General features: G+C 37.2%; 1 long non-coding RNA gene across 1 annotated transcript; it reads left to right on the forward strand.

The window, feature by feature from the left end:
• Positions 1-15,060: 15,060 nt before the first annotated feature.
• On the forward strand, positions 15,061-17,221 carry LOC112181820. The gene is made up of 2 exons (XR_002929122.2): positions 15,061-15,324; positions 17,045-17,221. It is a non-coding gene; the product is annotated as an uncharacterized LOC112181820 (long non-coding RNA).
• The last annotated feature ends 2,751 nt before the right edge of the window (positions 17,222-19,972 follow it).

The raw sequence follows: 19,972 nt of genomic DNA on the forward strand, positions 1-19,972 counted from the left end.
AAATAAACGCATTCGAAACCAAATTTTTCACACTGTTACGAATCATACTCAAAATTTATAAATCATATAATTGAACAAATATCGAATTACGAAATATTTAACCGAGAAATTCGGGTCTTCACAAGAACTGAAATGAGTTCCTTTGCAATACCTCTAATGATTGCGAACAAAGGCGCATCTTAGAGAAGTTTATGTGTCTCTCTAATGGACTCTATGTCACTATCCGAGCTATTAAATCCAATAAAAGTTATGAGAGAAGATCTCTTGGATTTAGACACATATTGGTTTTGTCACGACAGGATAGATCATCCTAGTCATGATATGATGATCCGTCTATTAAAGACTTCACACTGACATCTATTTTCTCAAGCGAAATGAAGCATGGATCAACAGTTGATTCCTGGACTAAGTGTGACCGTCGTCGCTGCCGTCCGCCACCAGCCTAAGGCAGGCATAGTCCTTATCCATGACACCATGGATAGCGTACATCATGGTGATGACGCTCCAGGTGATGTAGTAATCACCAACTTTGCTTCAAATAGCGTTTTAGACGCTCAAGCCCAACCAAAATCCTCATTGGTTACTTCTAAAGCGTCTTGCTACTTTTACAAAGCCCGTTCCTTAGGGAACTAGGAGTGAGACCGTCCTATGCAAAGAATATGAAAATACTCATTTTTTTCTTACATAGAACCCATGGGGATTCTATGGACTGATTCAACCAACTTGTGGACGTTTAAATATCTCATGATATTGGCTGACACGCAAACACACTGGTCACATGTTGTGCCATTGTCCACTTGTAATGCTGCTTATGCTACACTCCTAGCACATATCATATGACAACAATCTCACTCCCCGAATCATCCTATTCAGTTAATTGGATTTAACTATGCAAGTGAGTTTACATCGAAGACCTTTGATGGTTATTGCATTGGGACTGATGTTGGACATCATATTCCTATGAGCACATCCAAATGGTCTCGCGGAAACGACTACGATAGTAGTCCGGACATTGGTAATGCACATCAATCTCCTAATATTCGCTTGGGGTGATACAATATCGTATGCAGCTATGCTAATTCGTCTATGACCCACCGCCACTCAACCTACCTCTGCGTTACAGCTAGTGACTGGTTACCAATATTGTACTTACGCATATTTGAGTGTGCCATTTATGTGCCAATTGCACCACCACATCGCTCTATGATGGGTCCTCACGGACGAATGGGCAACTACGTTGGATTTGAGACTCCAACAATCGTCCGCCACTTCATGCCCTTGCTAGGCGATCTCCTTACCGCTAGATTTGCGAATGTCGCTTTGATGAGATAGTATTCCCATCGTTAGGGGTAGATAAGAACACAGATGTTCAACAGACACGATAGAAATTGCCGTGGTCTGTCCCCACTATGTCTCATCTCGATCCCTACTAAAGTGACGAGATCACACAAATATGTTGCAAACATGCCTACAAGGAAGGACGTCCCTATGAGAGGACGTAGCGCCACCCTACACGGAGGTAGACATGGCGCCAATGCCAAAGAGAGTGGCACTCTGGTGTTACAGGCCATGGCCCCAGCTAGGATTCATGGTAGGCCCGTGGGTTTGAAGGATACTTTGGCACACTCCAATCCTTTGATCATCGATACTCAAAATCCGTCTCATGAGTATCTTCCGGGTTATGGTTATCGTTGGGGGACGCCTCAACGTCAGAACCTATTCCTGAGAATATAGAGCTCTATGAAACATACACTAGTGTACATGAGACATGGGATAGAAACTCCATCATAATTGATGATGTAGTCATGCATTTCGTTGCGCAAGAGTTTTTTGAGTCTGATGATATCGAAGCACGCTTCGTTGATGAATGAATGCCAACGTAGAGAAATTTGGCCTAAATGGAAAGATGCGATCCAGGTTAAGTTGAATTCTCTAACAAAGAGGAAGGTTTTTGAGCCAGTGATGTCAACACCTCCTAATATAAAACCTATTGACTAATGGGTCTTCGTTAGAAAGCGTGGTGAGAAAAAGATATGGCAATCTCGCCTTATGGCGCAAGGCTTCTCACAAAACGCCCTAGAATCAACTACGATGAGACATATTATCTCGTAATGGATGTCATTGCACTCCACTACCCTGTCAGTTTGGTAGTTTCTGAATAACTGAACATGCAGCTTACAAATGTGGTCACTGCGTATCTCTATGAGGATCTAGATACGGAATATACATGAAGGTTCAAGGTGAACTTCATTTACCCAAGTCAAGTGGCTCTAAACCACGGAGCACATTTACAATAAGGTTGAAACGCTCACTAAGATGACTACTTGATTGGGAATGGATATGCCCACGTGTTTCCATAACAAGTTTCAGATTCTATCGCGGTTCATGTTGGACATGATCTTCATTGGAAGCCCTTAAAGAGATAAGGGAAACCGCTGAACACTTGAAATCCGAGTTTGACATGAAGGATTTTGGGAGAACACGATTATACCTCGGTTTGGAACTTGAGCACCGTGTTGATAGATGCTTAGGCATTTTGACAAGGTCAAGCTTTCAAGCACCCCCATGATCGTTCGTAGTCTTGATCTTGAAAATGATCATCTTCATCCAAAGGATGATGACGAAGATGTGCTAGAGACAGGAGTGCCATACCTGAGTACAATAGACACATTATTGTACTTAGCTCAATGCATAAGACCGGACATCTCATTTGCAGTGAACTTGTTAGTTAAGGTGTAGCTTTGCGCCAACGCGACGCCATTGGATTGGTGTAAAAGATATCTTTCGGTACTTGAGATGTACGATTGATATGGACATGTTTTATCCCTATAGAGAGATGATAGATTTAGACCCATCACACACCAAAAACGCTGTCAACACTGGCCTGCGTCCACTATCCCCATCCCAAAACGATATGTGTTTTGGAAGGTTTTTCTGATGTTGGGTATCTCTCTTACCCACACAAAGGTCATTCCCAAAATGGTTAAGTGTTCACCATGGGTAAAGACCTACAGAATAGACCCTAGTCTCTATATCTTCAAACAATGCAGAGATTATTATTCTTCACGAAGTGGTTCATGAATGTATATAGATTGGATCCATAGTTACGCATGTTCGAACAGTTGTGGTTTTGATACGCTTAAAGCAAGCATATAATTTAACCCTGCATGTAGTTGTTAGTATAGAATAAGTAGGGATCGTTCTAGCCAGAGATTGAGGGTACACCTGTAATTGCAAAAATAAATTAATAAAGTATTATTTACAAAAATAAAACAAAGAAAGAAATATATACAAGTAAACACAAATAAGGGGGTTTTAGAATAATTAAATCAAAAATAAAATAATTAAAATAAAGAAAATATAAAAAAACATATACGAGGGTGGAACGCAAGGAATAAAGATCAAATCCACAATCATATGAATGAAATCCAATCACAATTCCTATAGTTGATTTTCTATGTCATGAGAAAGAAGTTGACCATGTGAAACGTTAGAAAGCAAACGATTTCTCATTTTTTACTTTCCTTGAATAATTAATCTAAGTGAAAGCACCTAAATTAATCCTATTGAACATGCAATCATAGTCTAGAAAGTTAGCTAATCAAAAACACATTCAATGCATGAAGAACAAAGAAAGGATGTCAACCAAAGTGCACAACATAGTTATGAATAAGTTCACCTATTTGCAATCCTCCTTAATTGATTTCGACTTTTGTCCAAAGCCTTCACTACTTAAATCTAGCTCCAATTACATGCATATATCCTAAGTTGGCCACCAAAGAACACATACATATAAAAGTTTTCTATAAAACAAAATCAATTAAGCAATCTCACATAAGCAACATATAAATCAACATATAAAACTCACAACTTTATTTCAAAACATATAAATAGGCTTTAAACTTTGCCCTTAACGTTTATGTCAACTAGAAATCAAGTTCATACGAAATCAAAACAAAGAAAACCAAAAAGGTTACAAGGAATAAGATAGTATTACACCGTGAAGGATGAATGGTGGAAAGCTTGAGACGTTGGTCTTGGATCTTGAAAGCAAGGCTCCAAAGCTTCACGACACAAGGTGGATGATGGCAGCCAGGAGGCTGATACGCTAAAAGCAAGCGCATAATTTAACCCTATAAATATCATCAGTAGTATAAGCAAGTAGGGATCGTTCTATTCCAGGGATTGAGGGTACACCTGTCATTGTAAAAATAAATTAATAAAAGTAAAAAGTATTATTTACAAAAATAAAACAAAGAAAGAAATATATACAAGTAAACACAATTAGGGGGTTTTAGAATTATAAATTAAAAATTAAATAAATAAAATAAAGAAAATGTAAAAACATATATACACGGGTGGAACGCAAGGAATAAAGATCAAATCCACAATCATATGCAAGAAATCCAATCACAATTCCTATAGTTGATTTTCTATGTCATGAGAAAGAAGTTGACCATGTGAAACGTTAGAAAGCAAACGATTTCCCATTTTTTACTTTCCTTCAATATTTAATCTAAGTGAAAGCACCTAAATTAAACCTATTGAACATGCAATCATAGTCTAGAAAGCTAGCTACTCAAGAACACATTCAATTGATACACTCAAAGCAAGCATATAATTTAACCCTAGAAATATCATTAGTAGTATAAGCAAGTAGGATCGTTCTATTCCGGGGATTGAGGGTACACCTGTCAATGTAAAACAATTTAAACAATTAAAATAAAAACAAAGTATAATATTTACACATAAACACTATTCACGAATTTAGGGGGGTTTTAGGTTTTTGGTTTTTCGAAAATTAAAAACAAGAATTAAAGCTAAGTATAAACAAAAACACAAATACAAGAATGAAATGTAAGAAACAAAGATTAAAACCAAGTCTATAATTGAATTCGAATGAACCCTACATTGTTCTTCCAAGTCATGTGAAAGGAGTTGATCATGTGAAACATTAGAAAGCAAACGATTTCCCATATTTTACTTTCAACGCTAATTAACCTAAGTGAAAGCACAAAGATTAATCCTATCAAACATGTAATCAAGCCCTAGAAAGCTAGTCAATCATACACATTCAACGCAATAAACACATAGAAAGGCTATCAACTCAAGTGTACAACTTAGTATGAATAAGTTCACCTAATTGCAATCCTTTTCAATTGAATTCGATTTTTGTCCAAAACCTTTACTACTTTCGATTTAAGTTCATAACACAAAAAGTTGAATCATGTTCTTAAATCTAGCACCACTCATATCAAAACCCTAAGTGTTTCGAACCACATAAGATTAAAATACAAAAGATATCTATAAAGCAAATTTAATCGAACAATCACACATAAACAACTTTGGAATCACAACATAAGAATCGAAATCCTTTATTCAATCATAAAATTTCAGATTATAAACCTTGTTCAAACATAAACGTTAACTAGAACAATTTTTAACAAAATCAAACAAGGAGAATCAAAAGTGATTACAAGAAAGAAGGTTGAATTACACCGTGAATGGAGAGGTGGATGAATAACTCGAATGATGAAACAATGAAACTTGAAAGCAAGCTTCAAAGTGCACGGCTTCAAGGTGGAATGGTGGAGATGCTCACGGCTTGGTCTTGCTTCTTCCTTCCTTGCTTGAAAACGCCAAAGGTTGAACTAGAGAATGGAGAGAGCTTTCGCGTATAAACTGATTTTCTGAATTATGGGGGTGTGTGAGACGTCTAGGGTGCTTAGTATATATAGGGAATGGCCAAACTTGGTCTCCAAGCCGTGGATTTTCTGTTTATTTTCCAAGGAATTAAATTAATAATTCCACATAGCTTCCACCAATGAGAAATTGCCAAGTAAGCCCTAGTGTGTCATCCAACCAATCACAAAACTCCAAGATGATTCCCTAATATATTCTTGCCGAAATTCCTTGAATATTTTCTGATTTTCTTCTTGTAATTCGGCCAAGATATCCTTAGGGTTTCAAGGAATGAATCTAGACGCCATTTGGTTCTTTTCTTGATTTATTTCCTTAAATTCCACCCTAGAAAATCTATTGCATAATCTTTTATTTCTTCTTGATTTTTCACGCCACTTTTCTCTCCTCCCTTTGGTTTTCACGGCAAAACATCTCTAGGGTTACATCCTTGCGTCACAAACCCTAATTCCATGGGCTTTCATGGGCCTTGATCCATTTTGCCGAAAATCCATCTCAAATCCATATAGTTCTTGGGCCTCGTTGCTTCATCTTCAAGCCTTGTCTCCCTCCAACGTCTAGACACATTATTTTTCCATTTCTTTTTCATGTTTGCGTTGGAAACTTGATTGGGAAGCCTTCCTCCATTTCGAAAATTACCTAAACACGTAAAAGGGCACAAGACTGTAACATGCATCATAAAAGAATTCTCGAAATTAACTCAATAATAAACTGAAAATCTCAAAAATATTAATAAAAATATTCTGAAAATTTCGTGTCTCAAATTACACAACTCACAAATGCAAACCCACAAAACCGAAACAAAAATTGTAAGTTGAGTCATAGTTACACTTTGAAGCTTTCCTCAGCGGCTTGGCAACAAGGTGATGAACTCGTCTCTACTATGGTGGTGGAGCGTCCTTGACTCAGCGCCTTAAAGATTTGTAGATTGATGGATGGATGGTGTCACGGTCTTGTAGGTGATGGAAGTTTAAGGAGTGAATTGGGCAGAGTCTCGGAAAAGTTTTTGGCCAAGAAGTGATGCCAATTCTGTTCTGGACGTTGCCTATTTATAGGGGAGCATTGGTTGGCTTTTGTCGATCATACCCTTCATCATTGGACGGATGAGATTGCATCATAATTCCTTTAATTTTCCAACTGAAACATCTCCTTTAAGGCCTTAACTCTTCTCATAATGGGGCAATTCCTTTAATTTCCAAGCTGAAACATCTTTCTCCTTTATTCTCCAACTGAAAACGTCTTTCTCTTTATTTCCCTTCTTCATTGCTTGGTCAACCTGATTTAATAAAGGGCACAAAATTAAATTCTTTTAGAGAAAATAAAAGAAATTAAAACAATTTAATTTCAGAAAAATACTCCCATAAATTCTATCTTAAGGCCCACAGATTAGCATGACGGTGAGGAATCCTGATCCAGCTAGGATTCTTCATGAATTTTGGGTTTTTTGCCTATTTCACGCCAAACACTCTACAACACTCTTAAAATGACTCGATGACTCAAAACACGAAACTTAAGGGAGAAACAAGGCTAAAATGGAGCACATATTCAATAATATCGTCACACTTTTTGCTCCTATCAAGCATTCGATAACTCTTTGGGACACGGCCAGGTAAAAGAGGAACGATTTTGGCGGAGCTCAGCTCACTTGTTTAGTAGGGGACGAGACCCTTTGCTAGCACTTCTCGTATCCAATCAGCTTAGACACCGTGTCTTACAAAGATGAATCTAGTTGAACAATGGGGGTTAAGACAAGAATTAACAAAAGAACTCTTCACCTATTCCGTTAAGATTCACACTTACAATCAAACTAGAACTCAAAGTTAATATTTTACACGTTTTAAAAGCACTATTAAAATAATAATAATAATAATAATAAAATAAAATAAAATAAAAATTAAACAAAAATTAACGCAACTTGCTAGGGATTTTTCAATTCCCCGGCAACGGCGCCAAAAATTGGTATGCCTGAATTAAGCGCACAAAATTACCCTGCAAAAGACAATTGTTAGTATAGGATAAGCAGGGATCGTTCAGTCCGGGGATTGAGGGTACTTTCACAAATTGCGCTAATTGAACAAAACTATCAAAAACTAAAGAAAGAAAAGAGAAATAAAGTTGACACAAAAACTAAATGAAAGGGGGGTTTAGGTTTTGAAAACGCAAGCAATAATAAAAGAAAGAAAATGTTGCAATTTTTAGGGATTCTAAATCAGATGTATAGACGTTGAGAACTTCATAATCCACCACTAGTTATGATCAGAGAAAGACAATTTAACCTAATCTTCAATTACTAAGGCATGTGAATGAAACCAATCAAGAACTTTAGGATCGCCGCTAAATCCTTATTTTTCCCAAAATTACTTAGAACCATGAACGCACTGCATCCTAAGCTTGCTTATATGCAATAAAGGTGTAGAACGCTACCTTATCAAATTAACTCATTAAGTACACATAAGCACATTAAGCTCTTTGGAAAGATTGATTTTAGAGTACAAAACTAGTGAGGAACGCCATCCTAGCATGCATTCTATTTGTTTGATTTCACCTAACATGTAGGCCTTAGTAAAGTGTTTTAAGATCGTGAACGCACTGCACCTTAAAACTAGCTCCAATTACATGCTCAAATTTTAGGTGATCAATCTAAGACATAAACATATAAAATATTTTATAAAACAAAACCAAACAAAGCATTCACAAAACCTTGTAATCGAAAAAGAGATTCAAAAGCTAAAAATCCATCACATAACTAGGGTATCATACTAGTTCTCAACAAAGAAAATTACTCGCTCATAGTTTGGAAATCCAAAGACATGTACATATTGAATTTGAAAAGTACAAAAACAATAAACCGTAGAGGGTAGTAGATATCAGGATCTCACTTTGATTATTCTTCAAGAAAGCTTGAGGCGTCTTCAAAGCTTTGAGTATGACAGGATGATGGAAGATGGAGGCTACGACTTCTCCTTGGAGTAGGGATCTTGTGAGCTATGATGAGGGAGAGTATGGAGGCGTGGTTTCTAATTTAGGGCATCAGATGGTGTGTATATGTGATGGAAGAGATGTGTGAGAGAATGAGAAGAGAGGAAGTGATAACTAAGGAAAATGGAGACGAAATGGTGAGACAAGGAGATGAAATGGATCAAGGAATGTCTTTTTGAGAGTGAGATGAGACGGTGTTTATATAGGGAAGAGAAAGAAGAGTGAAATGATGAATGGAAGAAAAATAGAGAAACCAAGTATTATAGAAAATATGGATAGTGAAAATGGATCCCTAAAACAAGGGAAAAAGTTATGGAAAAGATGGAGTAAATTAGGGCAAGTAATGATGGAGAAAACATGATGATTACACCCTAAAACATGGAATTAGGTTTTTGGGTGATGATGGAGAAAACAGAAAAGATGGAGTAAATTAGGGCAAGTAATGATGGAGAAAACATGATGATTACACCCTAAAACATGGAATTTGGTTTTTGGGTGATGATGATGGTGGATTTTCTGCTACTTCAATTGAATCTCCATCAAAACTTCGGATTTTGCCTTTGACCCCTTCATAAAAAATGTTTCTCCATGAATGTAGATCATCCTGGTAAAATTTCAGAGCTTTTAGAACAGTAGTTTGGCCGTAAATGCTTCCAGAATGCGTTCACGTCCGATTTACAGTTTTCGTCTTTTAGTCAGAAACTTGGACCGATCTTTTAAAGGCCTTCCACTCCTATCTAGCTCTTGTACTCTTCATAACCAATGTTTCTTAGGATGTCTAGAATGGATTTGGAAAGTTTCATCTTATTTGGAGTTCATTTGGTCAGGCTTTTCTTCATAGTTCCACCCAAAGATTCTTCAAAATAGCTCGCCAAAACATAAGAAAATAAGGCAGCTTCTAGTATTCTGTTTTCTGCTTCTCCGCAACTGTTTTGCACGAATTTTTCCACAAGCTTTCTAATGGTGCTGAAATGTGGCGTCACAATTTAACCCTGCAAAATGTAGTTGTTAGTATAGGATAAGCAGGGATCGCAGTCCGGGGATTGTAGGGTATACCTACACAAAAAGGTCAATTAACAAATAAAAGAATAAAATAGGGGTTTTCAAATTTGGTTCCTAATCTACTTAAAATAAAAATGAAACAAATAAAACTATATACAATGATCGACTTCTCTAACCTAGACCACTACCACTCGGAAATTACTAAGTGTAAAAACAAAATCCATTTCAACATGCTACAAAAATGTGCCCATCTTAAATGCCTAGATAAGAACCCAAATGAAAAGCCTCAGCGGATCAATTCATTTATCTGATTCATTCTAATGTAGGCTTGGATCGGAAAAGTCCTTACCAAGCCTAATACTACTAATTTTCGAAAACACTCAGCGTAATTCTCTTAACTAGTAGTATTATCTAACCCTCGAATAAACTCACACGTGCAAATTAACCATTACACATAGAATTTAACACGTAATTTCTAGAATCGTTTAATCATTAAAACATGATTTTTACCACTCGTTAGAACTAATTACTACTTGTTTAACTCAACTGTCACGCCTCTGATTTTATACACAATAAAATCGATATATAACCCCATAATTATATATGCGTGAAACGTTCAGCCATCAATACAAAATACTTAGAAACTTAATCCCTTTTAACCCAAATACATATTGATGCCCTGAACCCACAATTTCAATATTGACTTGCTCCACAGAGACACATAACACACGAGTTTACGAATTAAATTGTCAACAACAAAATAAAACGTAAATGCTCCTCAGAGCTCACCACAAGCGGAAGTCTTTATAACGGTAAAGTCAGAAAATTGACTTCTTACCGTTAAACTGAAAGCACGCTACCTCAGCATCAGCCACGATCAACCTGACCTGCAGAAATAACCCCTACACCGTTGGAATGGTGTACCGGGTTGCCACACAACAAACCCGATAAGCTTTTGCAAGCCCGTATGAGTAACTCAAAACCACAAAGCAAAACACATTTCTCAAGTCACCCCAACCTAAACAACGATAAGCATACATCTCACACCTACAGCCATCTGCTTCACTCTTCCATCTCATGCTTACGTAGGTCAACTCGTGACTAAACTACATGCTCAGATTCTCAACCTAGCATCTCATTACACAAATTCCCCATCAAACAAAATCTCCTTAGATAATGTTTGAAAAATCCCTTGTCGCATAACGGTGAGTCACAAGGATTACACTCATTTCCTTCCCACCGGAAACCTTGTCATCAACATGACATCAAGGTGAAAACAATGAATCACCTTCCTAACCTCACACAGAGCACAATCGTCACCACTATGGTTTTCAAGATAAATCAAACCATCAATCAATCAAATCTAGAAGAAAACAAGGCAATCATAATTCAAAACAAGTCATGGTAACCCCTGCATATAATTTAGCTCAGGAGGTCACACTAAGTCAAGCAATTCAAACCATAGTAATTCCACACTCTGACGTCTGTAGGTAGCCCCAACCATCACAGCAGTCCTCTCGATCTTTGTTAACTTAATAACAATTCAACTCCGCTACCAAGCTGTCATCACACTGATCATCACATAGATTTCATCGACAATCACACAGATAGCCATCATCCTACTGATCATCACACAGATATCGCTGATCATCACATAGATAGCAATCATCCAACTAATCATCACACAGATATCGCCGGTCATCTCACAGATAGCGATCATCCAACTAATCATCACACAGATATCGCCAGTCATCCTACTGATCATCACACAGATAGCGATTATCTAACTAATCATCACACAAATATTGCTAGTCATCACACAGATAGCGATCATCTAACTAATCATCACACATATATCACCAGTCATCACACAGATAGCGATCATCATATAGATTCATTGCTAGTCATCACACAGATAGCAATCATCACACAATTATTCCTACACAAGCTATACAAATATTTCTACACAAGCTTTACATGACAATCATCACAAAGATTCATCATACTAATGTCATCGATTCATCACACATATATTCCTACACAAGCCACGTAGATATTTCTACACAAGCTTTACATGACAATCATCACAAAGATTCACCACGAAGCCACTAATACATGAATATATATGTATATATATACATCCCATAATATATATATATATACACACACACATAGTCATCCACACAGAAAAACCACTAATACCAACTATAGTCACAGTTAATCTCATAACTCTAAGACAATACGGTAAACCCGTTCGTGAATGAACATCGTGAGATTACTCACCTCGAAACTCCTGCTGCGTCTTCAATACAAAACAAAGCAGCCAACCCACAAAACGACCGTCCAAGAATACTTCGTCAAGTACCTAATCACAATCGGTTTCCACTTAGTAACAATTCATAAACGATTTAAGTCTGAAACCCCTGTTTTGAACTAAAATCCCCAAAGTGACGCCAATTGAGGCGAAACGACATCCGAGGCTACCCAATGTCTCCAGAATACATCTACGATCGATATGCCAAAACCACAAGTCGATCGGATAGTCGGATCCTCACGGATCCAAACATCGAACGATCCGAAACCGTAAAAATCACAACATGCTCATACGATCTCCAAAAATTACAAACAATATATCGAAATGCTCGTATCGACGAGTAGATCGAACTCAAGAATAGAAACTATCCCTGAGGTGGCCAGAAACCGCCGGAAAACACCACCACAGTGGCGGCACCGCCGCCGGACCAAAGTTGGAATTTGACAAAACTCCCAGCACCAAAGTTCTTCATCTCAACTCCAATTTAAACTTTCATAACTAACACAAAATCTAAATCATAGCCGTTTGGCAGGAATTCACCTCGCAACATCTGAAATTCGATGAACCCTAGAATTTCAATTCCAAAATTCAACCTCCATGAGTTAAATAGATGCAAGCCGCCTAATGGGAAGCATCAACGTCCTCCAAGCTCCAAAAGCCCTCAAGAATCACCGGCAAGGTGGCCGGAATCTCCAACTCCGATCAAGGCGATTTCATCCCCGAAGCGGCCACTTCCAGTCGATGTAGCTCCCTCCACAGCTCGAATCTCTCTTCAATCCTTCCACAAACCTCAAGAGGGGATTGAGGCGAGCATAACCCACTTTTGAATCGAAGCAAACGATGGCCGGAGGAGCGAGAACGATGCCGGCGAAAATGGAGGCTGCGCACGGCTCGAGAGAGAAGAGGAAAGCTCGGGTTTCCATTTTGGGAAATCTGGGCTTTTCTGCAATTTTCCCAAAAATTCGTCCTTTTATACAAAAATGGAAAGTTTTTCCGAAGCCCATAACTTCTTCATACAAACTCCGATTCTCGTGTTCCGCATGTTCACGAACTCGTATCGACGCACTCTACAACTTTCGAGAAGGAAGTTTTCGGAGAATCCCAATGAATAAAGAGTCAACCCTTGCGCCCCCCCTTAAATGACGCTTCCTGAATAATTATTCGCCCGAAACACTTCCGCTCCATCCACGAGCCATGAAACCGTCCGATACCCACAATTTAAATTCTGGAAAATCCTCGGAAAATAAATACAAATTTCCGAGGCATCACATCAGCGTCTTAACAAATAACAATTACTCTTGGCAAATTAAGCAAACACACAAGAACTCTCACCGTTATTCTAGCATGCAAACTTATAAACCTAACTCTGAAAATTACCTAAACACGTAAAATGGCACAAGATTATAACATGCATCATAAAAGAATTTTCGAAATCAACTCAATAATAAACTGAAAATCTCAAAAATATTAATAAAAATATTCTGAAAATTTCATGTGTCCAATTACACAACTCGCAAATCCAAACACACAAAACCGAAATAAAAATTGTAAGTAGAGTCATAGTTACACGTTGAAGCTTTCCTCAGCGGCTTGGCAACACGGTGATGAACTTGTCTCTGCTATGGTGGTGGAGCGTCCTTGACTCAGCGCCTAAGAGCTTCGTAGATTGATGGATGGATGGTGGTCACGGTCTTGTAGGAGATGGAGGTTTGAGGGGTGAATTGGGCAGTCTTGGAATGGTTTTTGGCCAAGAAGTGATAGGGAATGAAGTGATTGGCCAGGAAGCGATCTTGGCTGGGAAGTGATCTTGGCCGGGAAGTGATGCCAATTCTGTTCTGGACGTTGCCTATTTATAGGGGAGCGTTGGTTGGCTTTTGTCGATCATACCCTTCATCATTGGACGGATGGGATTGCATTATAATTCCTTTAATTTCCCAACTGAAACGTTCCTTTATGGCCTTAATTCCTCTCATAATGGGGTCTTTTAACAAGCTGAAACTTCTTTCTCTTATTTATTTTCCAGTTGAAACATATTTCTCCTTTATTCCCCAACTGAAAAACGTCTTTCTCCTTTATTCTCCAACTGAAAACGTCTTTCTCCTTTATTTCCTTTCTTCATTGCTTGGTCAAATGTCTTAATTGCTTTATTTTATGACTCCATCGTTGTTGTTTCCAAGAGTTCTACTAGACAAGGTTTCCTACAACAAGCAGGAGAATATCAGAATTTTCTAGAGAAAATAAAGGGAATTAAAATGTAAAGACCGCAAAAACAGTCGACAGTGAGGAATCCTGATCCAACTAGGATTTTTCATGAATTTTACTTTTTCCGCCAATTTCACACCAAACACTCAACAAGACTCTCAAAATGACTTAATGACTCAAAACACTAAACTAAGGGAGAAACAAGGCTAAAATGGGGCACATATTCAATAATATCGTCACACTTTTTGCTCATATCACTTCCTACTTGTTTCTGATTGCATAAATGGTCATCTTTCATCTTTTTAATCACTATTATACATCCGAGCCTTAACTTGCCTCAATTGAGCTCCTATTTCTCCATGGTTGCTCCACAAACCTCTTAAGAAAATAACAAAATTAGTTTGATCTTTTTAATCAAATAACTAAGCAAAAGCGTAAGGAGTTAAACTATAAATTCGTCGCATTTTATGCTCCTATCACTAGACTGCTTAAAGAATGTACTCTGTCAGCACCTAAGGAAATCACAGCCTTGATTCAGTCAACGAATCACAAATAATTAAAGTTCGAATCCCCAAATCGGACCACAATCCCAAAGTAATGCCAATTGAGGCGAAATGTGACGACCTAAAATTTTTAAACATTTTCTAAAAAAAATAATAAGTTTAATTTTATTGTGCTAAACTATTTGTTTAAATATTGTTTATATATATATAAATATATATATCTATATATATAGAATAGAGTTGAATTTTATTTATTTGGGTTTAAGTAATTAGAGTTTAGCCCAAAAGATTTGGCCCAAAACTCAAACCCAAGTAGCTTAACAGCTGATAGAATAAAACTCCACGACAAAACCAAATCAAACAACGCCTAAACTCAAAGCATTGTCCCGTCTCTTCATCGTCTTCCTCACCCCCATATTCTCCTCCATCTGATACACCAGCCACCGCCTTAGGAAAGTACAAAGGACAGAGCCGCCGCTATGGGTAAGTAGGAGGTGTCAACAGCCTTGGAAATCAAGTTTCAAATTTGGTGATTCCCCAAAGCTATGAAGATAGAGCTGGAACCCTAGAATCAGGAGCTGGAACTCTAGAAATCTGGAGGTGGCAAGTCTAGTACCTATATGGGTAAGATTTCAATTAGAATATCTATCTTGCTTTCTACGTTTTCACCTCCTTTCCAGACACTATAAATAGGCTAAACCAACTATGCTTTCCATACAGTTCCTTGAGTTGCTAGATACATAGATAAACAAGGGAGAGAGAGAAAAAGAGGGTTTTGGTATCTTAGAAGTGGAGGAGTAAAAAGTCAGGTGTGATTCTTTTAATTTTTGATTTGATGAGTTCTTTGTGGTTCTGATGGTTAATGCAATTTGGAAATTGAGTTATGTTCATAGGTTATTATAAGACTTGGGGATTCTTGATGATAGAAGAAGTTACAACAGAGATGAAGTTCAGTTAGGAATAAAGTTGTTGTTACTGGAACAACTAGAACTAATTATTTTCTCATCTTCTATTTGATTTCACTAGTTTTCTGGAAAATAGTTTATATCTTTTGTCATTGAATTGATCTAAATTAGAATTTGAAATCACTTTGTATCTGGTTTGTTGTTTCCTTTAGTCATTAGAATTTTTGGAAGACATAGATTAAAAGAATCTGATTTGAGAAGAGTCAAGAACCAAGTAGGAAACATATGCAGTTTTAAAGTTGAATTTAGAAAGCCTTCACTCATCCTTTAAAGCCTTGTTGAAAGTGTGATTTCTTTTATTTAACACTTTAGAAAGTCTATTTTCAGTATTGAAAGTTTTACACAAATTGGAGTTGTGGAAAGTACATTAAAACTGAAGAGGTTAGCACACAGTAGCAGTTTCTGCAGAAAAACGTGGGACTGTAGCTGAACTTTAAAAATTCATAACTAATTCTAGGAAAATTTTTTTCAGGTGATTCAAATTCCGAAAGTTTCTTTAGGATGTCAGCTACAAATCGTTAGAAGACCTTGGAAGCAGATTTTAAACAGATTTGTACAGTTTTTAACATTAAGGTGACTGGGTCAGAAAACTGCAGTATTTCAGTTTGTCAAGTAAAAACCTGTTTTGGTCAAAATAACTCACTGCTAAGATTTTCTTAGTATGTTAGCTGAGTTTTGCTTTAATTCTTTATGTGTGGAACTAATAAATTCTATTCTTGCAATAGGAACTTGTTTTCATCCGGATACTTAACGTGAAAATCAATCGAGGTATGGGAAAAACTTGGGGAGCCTCTATGTTTGCAATGAATGGTTGTTTACATGATTGTATTGGATGATTGTGTTCAGAATTATATGCATTTATGTCCTCTGTGTTTCTGTTTGTTGGTATGGCTGAATAATGAATACATTTACATATTCAAAGTATTTGTGCATCAATAAGACATGAAGTATAAGGGTGGTGATGGTAATGTAAATATGCTATTGGAATGAGTATGTGGTTTATCTTTTGCGTAGTTGAGTCTATAACCTCAGCAGGTACCAGATCCCAGGTATGCCCACTTATGAATGTGCACTTAGTATAGGATATTGAAAGGGTAATTCGGGACTGGCGAAAGGGGAATAGACAAGATGACTAGCAAAAGAGGGTTAGGGGGTTTGATTTTGGGTGGGGGTTAGTTCACATTGTTGAATACTCTGAGTCACCTTCGTGGTAAAATACATGGTATGGGACATGTAGGTTCAGTTTATTTTACAATGTGGATTATCGGGAATAGATAATAGTTGCATCCATTCATTATTGCTATTCTAACTATGATCTTCACAGAGGTTTCATTCTCCTACTGGGCAACGTATGCTCACCCCTTTTTATCATTTTGCAGGTGACAAATAAATAAGTTTGAAGTTATTTTACTGCAAGGGTGTTTTTAATAATGTAATATACATGTGTGTTTTTGTTAATCATGTTTGGGTCCTAGACAAGAACTTGGATTATAGTTGACCTTTTGTTGTAAATGTTGTTGTAAACCCCTCTTGTAATAAAGGTTGTGTTTCAATTTCGAAAACTTGTCTAGTATCGTTCTTTTCCAATTATTCGTATTTCGATTTTGGAAATTTATTTCCATGATTGGAATATAAGTCGCATCTAAAAAAAAAAAAAAAAATTTGGATGTGACAAGTTGGTATCAGAGCAATAGGTTTAATTAGTATCCTTTAGGATTGTTGACATTGGATAGAAATTTGTATTCTCTTTATTCCTTTTGTTTTTAGAGACTGTAAACTGATTCCTTTATGTTGTGTTATAGGATGGATAGAGTCTACTCATCCGATAGCCTTGGACCCTTTGAAGCCACCAGAAATGAGGTTCGACCGTTAAATCCCGACACCTATGAACTACAATTGGATTTTCGTGCCGAAAGACTCGTGAGACAACTGATTAGAAAGACCATATTTTTCAGATCTACATACTCTTACCAATTGCAGCGGAATATGGTCAAGTATAACCTTAGGAGCCAACTTCGTACTGTCAACCTTGCGATAGCTGCTACTGCTAATGACTATTACTATAATATGTTAAGGGACCAAGTAGTAGCTCTATGGCATCTTGGAAGTTCACCTGAAAATCCTATGATAATACCACCATCATCATCAGAGTCTAATATGAGTGAGAGTAGTAATGATAATAATGATAGTACTGATGATGGGAGTAGCTCGATGGGGGACTATCTTGAGGCTATTCTAGTTGTTAGCTCCCCAGAACCTTATGAGGAAGAGGAAGTTTAAAATGCTATGCTGAGTGATTATGTTCTATGGTGTAGAATAAATAACCATGGGTGTGTTTATTAGCTTTTGTATAAAGGTGTGCTACTGTTGTTTAAAGTTTTGTAAAATATAGTCTGTAGATACGTGTTTTTACTTTCAAAACTTTGTAAAGTTTTAATGTAATATATGTTATGTTTATCCTTCTCTCTCTTATGTGTTTAATTTTTGTCTCATACTTGAAAGTTTTGTTTACTACATGTTAGATTAATTAAATTTTATAAACGCATAATGAAAATTATATGATTGTTTTGTTTTAAACCAAAAGAATGGCAGAAGAACAACATAAGGGTGAGGTTAGTAGTAACATGGAAGTCATAGCTGCTATTCAAGATATGGCAAGTGCAATAAGGGAAAATCGCAATGGTAATCATCAAGAAGGTAATGAAGAACGAGTTATGAGAATACAAGGTGAATTTCGTAAGGCCCGACCTCCTATATTCAAGGGTACCTTAGATCCCATGATAGCTGAAGAATGGTTGAGACAAATGAAGAGAACCTTGAATAATCAAAAAGTGCCGGAAGATTTGAAAGTAATTATTTCATGTACTTACTTGGAAGGTGCAGCTTATCACTGGTGGGAATCAGTTCTTGCTACTCCAGACACTGAAATTACAACCTGGGATGTATTTGAAGTTATTTTTCTTGAGAAATATTTCCCAGACACAGTAAAGCAAGCCAAGGCAAAAGAGTTTATGTTTCTATCTAAAGGGGAAATGACAGTAGCTGAATACCAAGGTAGATTTGAGGAACTTATGCGGTTTGCTCCAGGTATTATTCCCAATGAGGCTACTAAAGCAAAGAAATTTGAGGAAGGACTTAATCCTGAGATTAGGGAGAAAGTATCAATTCTAAAGTTATTGAAATATTCAGAAGTGGTAGACCGAGCACTTATTGCTGAACGTAGTATTCAAGAAACAAAAAGGGTTTGGAATTCTGGGAGTACTAGTGGACAGTTCAAACGTCAGAATTTTGGACCTTCCAGAAATAATTTCCAGAGATCATACAAATCTTTTGGGACATCTCCATATACAAAATTCTGTTACTACTGCAGAGGACCGGGACATCTTCAGAGGGATTGTCCACTCATACAATCAAACCAAGTTCCATATGCACAATTTCGTCCAAATCAGCAACCTCAGTTTCGTGCTCCACAACTCCAGTTTCGTCCTCAGCAGCAGCAGGGTTATGCACCACAACAACAGTATCGGGCACCTTTTCAACCACAGCAGAATTGGCAGAGGCCAAATGTTCCTCAACAGATACAACGACCAGGAAATCTTATTAGGCCTAGAGCACCCATTGGCGCACGACGTCCAACACAGGGTCGACTATATGCTCTGAATGACATGGAGGAACAAAATGGATCTCAAGTGGTAGAAGGTACATTTCTAATATCTAATACGGCAGCTAGAATATTATTTGATCCTGGATCAACACATTCTTTTATATCATCATCCTTTGCATCTATACTTGAATTGAAACCTGAGATTATGAAGACTTCATTAATTATTGGGTCTCCTTTGAGTAAGGGTGTAAGAGTTAATAGAGTGTGTAGGCTATGTGTGATAGAAATATCAAATCATAAATTCTACTTTGATTTGATAATGCTGGAAATGTCAGAGCACGATATCATCTTGGGTATGGATTGGCTTAGTCGTTATGATGCTATCATGGACTGTGGTAAAAAGAAGATAACTATCAGTACTCCGGAAGGTGAAACTTTTAGTTTTTACGGGGATAAGAGCACTTATAAATCAGAAGTATCATTTGACATCAAGTGCAATTATTTGAATTTAATTGCCCATATTGTGGCCGAAGGGGAGAATAAAATGAAGTTAGAAACGATTCCTGTGGTAAAGGAATTTACTGATGTGTTTCCGGAAGATTTATTCGGATTGCCTCCTGTGCGTGAGATAGAATTCGTAATTGAAGTATATCCGGGTACATCACCTATTTCGATATCCCCTTACCGTATGGCACCAGCAGAA

This window comes from Rosa chinensis, chromosome 1, assembly GCF_002994745.2.
Source record: "Rosa chinensis cultivar Old Blush chromosome 1, RchiOBHm-V2, whole genome shotgun sequence".
Lineage (NCBI taxonomy): Eukaryota > Viridiplantae > Streptophyta > Magnoliopsida > Rosales > Rosaceae > Rosa > Rosa chinensis.